Genomic DNA, 10,288 nt, shown 5'->3' on the forward strand with positions numbered 1-10,288 from the left:
GAGTCTGGATTTCATGAAGCGAAGTCTTTTTCGAGTCATTCAAATGTAGATTGGAGGTGGGATGTCGGAGGAAAAATAGCTCAGTGTAATAACCCCTCAACACCCAATCGACTCCATGCGAAATAAATTTGTGGCATATTTCTTACATTTTTCAGAGGGGGGAGTCTAGCATACTCACATTGATATATTGCAGGAAAATGCTGTATACATTTACCACCTACCGCCAGGTGATTTTATTCAAATAATGGGTTGTCACACTGGGCTTCCCCCCCCCCCACATCCTACCTCCATTTGAATAAACAGAATAGGAATTCCGTTACAGAAATCTAGAATTCTCTAAGAACATTTCAACAGTATGTCTAATATTCGTATAAGTTTACAATCTCATAGTTCGTCACTCAGTTTTGCTATATGGCGGAGAGATAATTTGATATTAGGAGATTTGAAAAATAGAATATTGTAACGGAAGTCGTTTTCACTCGAACGAACTCACAACGGTCGGCGCTGGTCCTTCAAGTGTCAAACCCAAATCAAAGGTAAAATACGAATTGGAGAGCTTAGACGACCGTGAAGACAGATTAGCACGTTGTTGACGATACAGCAAGGCCATGGACAATGTCACATGGTGAAATATATTTCTACGTGTAATATTCTGTCGTTGACAAACAGCGCTACATCCTTGTATGACACCGTAAGAAGACGAGTCACGGAGAGATTTAACGGAAGTAATAGAAGGGAGGGATGGTATAAGTTAAAAAGTGACCATCATTCATTTTCGAGTGAAAATAAATATCAAGTCATTCATGTACTCAATATCTCATGCGGTTTATTTATGGGGTAACAGATTATATGATAGGGGATGAATACACGAGTAACATTACTGAAAGTATGGAGCCAATTCATACATTCCTTGCTTGCCATATTTTACATTCAGTGGAATGCATGTATATTTTTCTTAGTGTTTGTAGAGAAGCTTAATATTAAAGCTATTTTATATTTCCTATTGTGTCTATGCTTTCTTGTTTTATTGATAACGGGACATATACCTGTAGTAATTCATCTCTACTTATAGTTACTTATCGTTAGTATATGTTCATTCTTCTCCTTATTGTATATGTAATATTCCTTTATTGTATATGTAGTACTTAATCGCAATATATATGTTGTACTTAATCACTTAATTTCAATATATAGTGAATGTTTTATATAAGTAGTTACGTAGTTTTTATACTACGTAACCGCTCTGCGTGCGTCGTTAGACTATACGCATACGCACTGAGCTTTGGCGCTGTTGATAGATAGATAGTGTGGTGTAGTGTTATCCTGGGCCCTGGCGCTCGACACGACGAGCAGGGCACCATAGGTTACAAGGACTCTTGGGCACAAGGCCCCCATTGATAGATATGTAGGGCACGGCATAGATTTCCCTCTGCGCAGGGAACACGACGTAGCCCCAAGTCAGTCTAGAACTGTCCCTCATACGGTGAGCATGTGGCTCTCCTATTGTGACTCACCTCTGTACGCGGAACCCACTTATTAATAAAGACTGCACACGTCCCCCCGCGTTTCTGTTTCACACAAAGAGATAGATAGACTTTATTTGGCAAAGAATCAATATACATGAAGTGTAGATAATGACAAGAACACATAGTTCGAAATAATAATTGCAAATTGCTGAGGATAACACGAAAAGCATGTACGCTTATTTCCATTGTGGTCCTCATTAGATTGTTATTCTACACTAAGTTACACAGACAACATACGTAGGGTGTTAATGGGATCGGAAACAATCATGAGTAATACCAGTCAGTACACATATGACACATAAACTTTGTTATAGTTTTGCTAATATTACTAAAATGTTCGTAACACATAGGATATTGAGACCAAAAATTGAGCTCCATCATAATAAGGAACATTGCATTAAGCAAAGGAACAACAATATAATATTGAATTGTAACAAAACAGTATGAGTGAGTACTATATCAGAGTGGTACCATTAATGATATACTGCAGTATTCTACAGCTGTATCAACATGTTATAGTGAATGCTACATTGCAGCTAGGGACACCTATTAATCAATTATAAAATTTTACCTGAATCTCAGGACGGAGTGGGCACTTAGTATGAGCACTAGGAAGTAGTACATTATAACCTGAAGCACCAGAAGTAGGGTACAGGGGGACCAGTATTCGTATGATTAAAGCAACAAGGAGAACGAGGAAAAAGTCCAATTACCTCGTTGCCTGGTGCCCTGATTCACCAGGCTTGTATTATGGTCAGATCATAACTGTTCTCGGACCCTACCTGAGACATATACCATACTATGACTAGCAAAACAAAGGTGGAAACCAATTTGTAACATCAAACATTGTTATACTAAACTAAACTTCTGAAGGACAAAAAAAAAGGGGGGGGGAGGTCAGAACAGTTATGAGTGAACGCAGATTTGGATGGTATTACTCATGGAGTCAGGTATCCCTCACTAAGCTAGTAGTACATAAAATCAAGGCTGTTCTCTGTCCATAGCTGAGACATATAGTAACCCTTGACTTTTTTCTTGAAGGTAACCTTGCTATTTGACTTCTTAATGGACACAGGTAGTGAGTTCCATAGTTGAGCACCTGTGAAGTGAAAGCTGTTTTTGGTGAAGGGACCTGCATGAGGTACAATAAGAGACCCTTGATTGTTCCGGGTTCGGTTCTCAGCCGATAACGTAAAATTACAGCTCACATATGAGGCGTGCGGTGGTAAAGGGTCGACATCGCCAAATCAACAATTTGGAGTTAGCCCTAGAAAATTATCGAGAAATCTATTTTCTATGATTTCCACATACTGGCCAAGCAATATCTTGTGTCAAGATGACACAAGTAAACTTTTTTGACTTTGGTGTACAACAGGCGCATGTAACTAAATCCAGGGTGCAGGGGTCTGGTTTCAAAGATGCCGAGATGTTTGTTGTCAACTCTGACAACAAGGCAGGCTTCAAAATCAAGAATGGTTATGGGACTTGTGATCTGCAAAAGGGGAAGCAGAGCGAGTATGATGCTCAAAAGTCTTTCCTACCTAGTGTACCTCTTCAGCAACTGTATAAGAAGCCAACCAAGCTGACTAAAGAGAAGTTTAAAGATGTGATGAATCTAAGTCACTATGTTCACCCATCATTTAAGGATTTCTACGATGACCTTTGTCGGGGACAAGATTCCTTGTTGGAAGATGACGTCGCCACCAACAGGGAGCAAGAGGACAACCCGGATGACGACATCATCGATTGTGATTAACCCCCCCCCCCCAACGCTTCCACTGGCGCTTGCTCTGCACAAATGAGGATGTAAGTGTTTGTAGTAATTATCTGACAATAATCTATGAACCATTTGCATTGGGAACAGAGGGACAAATACTGTAAATGTGTGGTATGTACCATATGTTACAATTGCCAATCTATAGAAACTCATAAAAAAATAGGTTTACAATAAGATGGTTTATAGTGTATTTATGGTGAACAAAGAAGTTTTTAAAAATGTAAAAAAAAATGGGTTTTCTTATTTTCATAACTATTTTGCATACTGGGGTATGCAAATTTTGGTGTGTTATGATTTTCTTTTCCAACACAACATTATTGTTTTTTCGTATATGGCTAGGCAAGACGAGTAAAATACATATCAACATGTCCAGTATAGATAGTTCAAATTTGAACGCGTTTTACTCAAAATCTGGGATTGGCGATGTCGCCCCTTAACCTCCGGACGCCTAATATGTGGAAGCAGAATTATGAACGACATTGTAAACTTGGTTTAGTTTCAGCTGCTGGACACGATATTTTACAGGTAACATTCCTACCTTGCTAAATTCTTCTATACCACTATGACTACGTTGAGGTAAATTTAGCATGAATCTTATTATCTTATTTTGTGCAACCTGTAGCCGAGACTGGTTTTTTCTGCTCAGACTACTGTACCAAGAGCTACAAGCGTAATCAAAGTGATGCTGTAACAAGGCTGAGACCAGAAGCTTCTTTGTTTCCAAATCAAAATTTCTGGCTTTTCTGTACAAAAATTTGACTTTATGTGAACACTTGGATACAATCTTATCCGTTATGGCATTCCCCGAGAGGGACTGATCTAAGGGTATTCCAAGATAGGTTACCTCTTGTTTTGACTCCAAGACATTAACCCCACATCTGACCTGTACATCGCGGTGTTTCCTGAGGTTGGGTTTTGATGCGAAGACAATACCTTATGTTTTACCGAGGTGTAAAGACAGCCTGTTATCTATGAGCCAGTCCTGGACTGATGCCAGTTCGACACTCAGTGCCTCCTCTACTTCAACTGGGTCCCTACCTGAGACAATTAGTGCAGAGTCGTCTGCATATAGCAGTAACTTAAAGTTCACCGCACCTGGCATGTCGTTAATATAGACCAGGAACAGTAGCGGTCCTAGAATTGAACCATGTGGTACACTACAAGTTATCTCTCACCTGAGCAGGCTCCATTTACCTGTACAAGTTGTTTGCGACCTATAAGGTAGGGCTTGAACCAGCCAACATTCGCCACTCCTAATGCTTGAAGTTTTTTTTTAATAAAATATCATGGTCCACTGTGTCAAATGCCTTTTGTAGATCCAAAAAAACTAAACCCATGTAGTTAGTTACCTCTGTCGCATTCCTGTTTTATCTGATCGTAAAGGTATATTGAGCTGGTGTCTGTTGAGTAATTCGTTCTAAAACCAGATTGCATGGCGTATAGTAGACTACGTTCCTTGAGGTAGGTATCTAACTGATTGTATACAATACGTTCCAAAACCTTGGAAATAATACCTAGAATTGAAACAGGCCTGTAGTTACCTGTCTCAGTTTTTGCGTTTTTCTTATAAAGAGGTGTTACCCGAGCCCTTTTTATGTCGCTTGGGATAAATCCTGAACTGATAGACAGATTTATTATGTGGGTTACTGGACGAGTTATAAATGTGGCTCCATCCTTTAAAAACCTCGCAGGAATGTCGTCTAACACTGTAGCCTTATTGGCACTTATGCTCGCCAGTAATTTAAACACTTCTTTGTGAGTGGTCTTATGTAGTTTGAAACACTTTGTAGACCTGTCTTTATAGTATTCCTGAACGTACCCCAGCCCAAACTTCCCAGAACCCGTTGGGAGGGATTTTACTAGTTACTTACCTATAAGTTCCACCTGGCACAGGGTGTCAGAAGTAGGTCAGGTCATCATCGTCATTAATTCATTTATTCACACTTTTGTTTGGAAAACTATGTCTTACAATCTTCCCTATACCCCTACCTGTCTTAAATTTATTAATGTCAGTCGACCATACGCCTTCTTAACCTGCTTTCATATCTCTCTATATGTAATGAGTTTTGTATATATATATATATATATATATATATATATTATATATATATATATATATATATATATATAGATAGATAGGTGTATACACACACACACACACACACATATATATATATATATATATATATATATATATATATATATATATATATATATATATATATATATATATAAGTAACCACTAGGAAAAGTAAACAAACGAAGCAGAGCGCTTTCAGTGAGGGTTGTTGAGAATGCTTTCGTATAATTACATCTTCAGTGCAGATCCAAAGAAGGAATTATTTGTGAACACACGCTCCTAGAGTTTTTATTACATACATATATATATATACATATATATATATATATATATATATATATATATATTTTCCTGAACTCCCCCACCCGTGAAGGTTAATTTTGCTTGCAACTAACCTCTTGTGCTCCCTCACATATATGTTGGCCCTGAACTGCCACCCCCACTTTCATAGTCCTAGAATAGCCACTACAGGTAATGCCTCTACCCTGTGCCAGGCCGCCCCCAGCTTACGCTTGAGGGCAGAATGCACTGGTCGTGTGTAGACCTACGAAATAAACCCCCGTGATATTTTAGCAAACGATGTTTCACTTAACCACATACCTAATGAATCAAGACAAGGAGATCAATGGCAGCTGGTGGTTTGAAAACAGGGCCGCCGTTGTGTAGCAAGTAACTTTGTTTATTATAGTGTGTGCGTGTGTGTGTGTGTGTGTAATTCACCACGGTCTTGGTTCATGTGTTGGAAAATCGTCAGATATTACCCACCAGGATGAGAACTCAGAGTTCATATATTGCTTGATGTGCGTGTGTGTGTGTGTATTTACCTAGTTGTACCTAGTTGTATTTTACGGGAAGGGGAGCTATGCTCGTGGGGTCCCGTCTTCATATCTCATTTTATCTAAACTATTTTTAAATTCATGTATTGTTTTTGCACACACCACTTTCTCATCTAACTTGTTCCAACTGTCTATTGCTCTGTGAGGAAAGCTGTTCTTTTTAAAATCTCTTCTATAGCTGTCTTTTTTTATTTTCTTAACGTGTCCTCTTGTATTTCTGTCATCCCATTTTATCAGATTCTCTCTATCAGTAATTTCTATGCCTTTCATGATTCTGTAAATAGCTATCAAATCTCCTCTCTCTCTTCTTTGCTCTAGTGTCTGTAGTTTAAGTTTTTGTAGTCTCTCTTCATATGATAGTTTTGAGAGTGTTGGTGCCAGTTTTGTAATTGCTCTTTGTATTCTTTCAAGTTTTTTTATACATTTTTTTGTACTTGGTGACCATATCGTTGCTGCATATTCCAATCTTGGTCTTATCAGGGTGATTAGGATTTTCCTCACCATTTCTTCATCCAGGTATGTAAATGCCACTTTGATTGTTCTTATTAAATTATAAGTTTCTCCAAAAATCTTATTTATATGTTTCTCAGGTGACATATTATTCATAACAATGACTCCCAGGTCCTTCTCATTTTCTACTTTTTTTATTCCTTCCTCTCCCAAATTATATGATCCTGTTATTCTGTTTTTGCTTTTTCCAAATTCCATTATACTACACTTTTTTGTATTGAACTCCATCTCCCACTTCCTACTCCATTCTTGTACTTTATTTAGATCTCTCTGTAGTGATTCACAATCTTCTTCAGTTTTCACTCTTTTCAGTAATTTTGCATCATCTGCAAAGAAGCTCATATAGCTTTCAATTCCTTCATCCATATCATTAATATATATAGCAAACATTATTGGGGCCAGAACTGTTCCCTGCGGGACACCGCTTATTACTTCATTCCATTTTGAGTGCTGATCTCTTATCACTACTCTCATTTTTCTTTCTTGCAAAAAGTCTTCCATCCAATTTAGCAATTTACCTTGTATTCCTCCTTCATATTCTAATTTCTTAAGCAACTTCTTATGTGGTACTTTGTCAAAAGCTTTTTTTAGGTCTAGAAATGCACAATCAGCCCATCCATCTCTTTCTTGTATTATATCTATTAGCCTTGAATAGAAACATATTAAATTGGTGACGCATGATCGTCCTTGTCTGAATCCAAATTGCCTTGGATTTAGTACGTTGTTTTTTTCCAAGTATTTTACCCATCTACTTTTGATAATTCTTTCACATATTTTTGCTATTGTACTTGTTAGAGAGACTGGTCTATAGTTGGTAGGTTCTTCTTTATTTCCTCCTTTATATATAGGTACTATATTTGCTTTTTTCCAATCTTCTGGAACTTTTCCTTCTTTTAAGGAACTGCTTATTATGCTATGTATTTTGTCTGCCAGTTCATTCCTGCATTCTTTCAGAATCCAGTTTGCTATTTCATCTGGCCCATGCGATTTTCTGACATCAAAATTACCCAAGTGTGTCAATATTTCATTCTTTGTTACTTCTATTTCTTCCATAGGGGGGACTTTTTCCTTCCACTCAATCTCTTCAGGTTGTATATTTTCCCTTGTAAACACTGATTTAAAATGTTTGTTCATAATTTCTGCCATTTCCATTTCCTCAGTGTATTCAACTCCTCCTTGTCTTAATTTCTCTAAGTCTTGTTTGTTTTTCAGTTTATTGTTTACAAATCTGTAGAATAGTTTTGGTTGATCTTTACACTTTTCTATAACATCTTTTTCATATTTTCTTTTTTCCTCTCTGCACTTTTGTACATATTCATTTCTATAACCAGTATATATTTTCCATTTTTCAGGTCTTCTGTCTTTTTTCCATCTGTTCCAGGCTTTGTCTCTTTTGTCCTTTAACTCCCTACAACTTTTGTTGTACCAGCATTTTACATATTCTTTTTCTTGTTTTTGTCTTGGGACATACTTTTCCACTCCTTTTTTGTAAATTTTTGTCAAAATATTCCATTTCTCTTCCACTGTTGTTTCTTCTTTGTATATTTCTTCCCAGTTTTCTTGTTGGAAGAATTCTCTTATTTTATCAAAGTTTGTTTTTTCATACATCATTCTTCCTTTTCTATATTGTTCATTTCTTTTCATATATTTTTCTTCATTAAGTTCCAGTTCAATCAATATGTGGTCACTTTTACCTATTGGTGTTTTATATTCAATCTTGTCCACTATTCTAGGTTCAGATGTAATTATTAAGTCTAGCCTCGATGGTTCTTCTTCATTTCTATACCTAGTGTTCTCTTGTATCCATTGTGTCATTGAATGGTCAGTAATCATCTCAAGTAGAGCATTTCCCCATGAGTCATCACCACTCTTTACTGTCATTTCTTCCCAGCAGATTTCTTTGCAATTAAAGTCGCCCATCATAACTATTCTTCCTCCGTCTTCCATTATTTTAGTTAATGCTATCTTTGTGTCCTCTAACATACTTTTATGTTCACTCTCCTCCCATGAGGCTGTTTTCGGAGGCACATAATTGATCACAAATTTTCTGCTCTTCTTATCTCGGTCTTCCACTTCTATCATAATCATCTCTACTGTATTCTTTCCATATATGACACCTTTCACGTTTATATCCTTCTTAGTCAGGAACATAACTCCACCCCCTTGTTTTTTCTCTCTGTTTCTAATCCAATAATTGTATGTATCATGTCCTACACTGTTGGGTGGTAGTGGGCCTTTTAATTTTGTTTCTACAATTCCCATTATGTCTGGTTCTTTTTCTTTCAAATAATCATTCAGTTCATTCAATCCTGTTATCAATCCATCTATATTTGTGTAAGACACTCTTAGTTTTCTGCCACTTCCATTGTATTCTCTGTTTCCCTTATGTTTTTCTTTAGTATGTCGAACTGCTTTATTTTCATGTTCACTACTCTCCAATAGAATCTCTCTTTCTCTGACTCCGTTCTTTCCTCGTTTTTTGCCTTAGCTTCAATTCTTTTCTGCTTTTCTGCCTCTCTTTCCTCCTTATTCATTTCTCTTTTTATCCATACCTTTTTATATTGATCATTTGTTGCTAGTTTCCCTGTCTTGGATAGAATTTTCTCTGCTGTTGTTTGTGACCTGAATTTAATCTTAATTGGTCTGGTCTTATCTGTACTATATTTTCCGAGTCTGAATTTTTCCTCAATTTCCTTTATAATTTCTGGTTCATCTTCCTGGACTAATTTTAATAAACTGCTTACTCTTTCATTTTCCTCCTTGATTCTTGCAGTTCTATCTGGGTTATGTTTCTCTTCCATTCCTAATATAATTATACATTTCTTTTTGTCAGCTAATTCTCTTACTATATTCTCCTTCTGTCTCATCACTTTAATAACTGAGTCTTCATTATGTTCTTTCAATTGCTGTTTGACTATGTCAGTGAATGAAACCTTATTCCCTTCTTGAGTTATTCTCCAATTTTTAGCTTCTGTAGCTAGTTTCTCTCTGTTTTCATTACTATTCTTCTTCAATTTCTCATTCTCCTCCTTTACATTTCCTAACTGTCTTTTTAGGTCCTCTATTTCTTCAGTTAAGTTTCTGTTAGCCTTCTCTAGTTGTTCCAACCTTTCAATTCTTTGAAAAATGGAGTCTACGTTACCTAACTTACGCTCCAAGTCCTCGATCACCTTATCAACTCTCTCCTCTAGTCTTATCAGTCGGGGGGGGGGGGGTTGTGTCCCCCCACCCTCTTTAAATCCCTGGAACATATTCTCGTCACTTTCTTCTGTATTGCTCCTCTCTATACTTCTAATCTTTACATTTTTATTAGACATTTGATCCTCGCTAAGTCTTTTGTTTACCTTCCGCTTGTCTGGCTGGTCAAAGTCTACTCCCTCCTCATTTCCTTCCATTTCCCTCAGTAATCCCTCCCCTTTTCCTCTTTCCCTACGTTCCCACTACTCCACGAGCAATTTCCCCCCACCCTGCAAAAACACTAGGCACTTCTCTTTGCGTTGGGATCCACAGACTTCACTTTTCTTCAGAACGTCTTCTAAGCCGTCCATTCGTTGAAGTG

The 10,288-nt window shown here is 37.2% G+C and overlaps 1 protein-coding gene across 4 annotated transcripts in view; it reads right to left on the reverse strand.

The window, feature by feature from the left end:
* The window catches only part of LOC143034417 (uncharacterized), a 97,467-nt gene that overhangs the window by 65,208 nt on the left and 21,971 nt on the right, over positions 1 to 10,288 (reverse strand). The window lies entirely within an intron of this gene.

The sequence above is a fragment of the Oratosquilla oratoria genome, chromosome 17 (genome assembly GCF_046742065.1).
Source record: "Oratosquilla oratoria isolate Oo_2021 chromosome 17, ASM4674206v1, whole genome shotgun sequence".
Lineage (NCBI taxonomy): Eukaryota > Metazoa > Arthropoda > Malacostraca > Stomatopoda > Squillidae > Oratosquilla > Oratosquilla oratoria.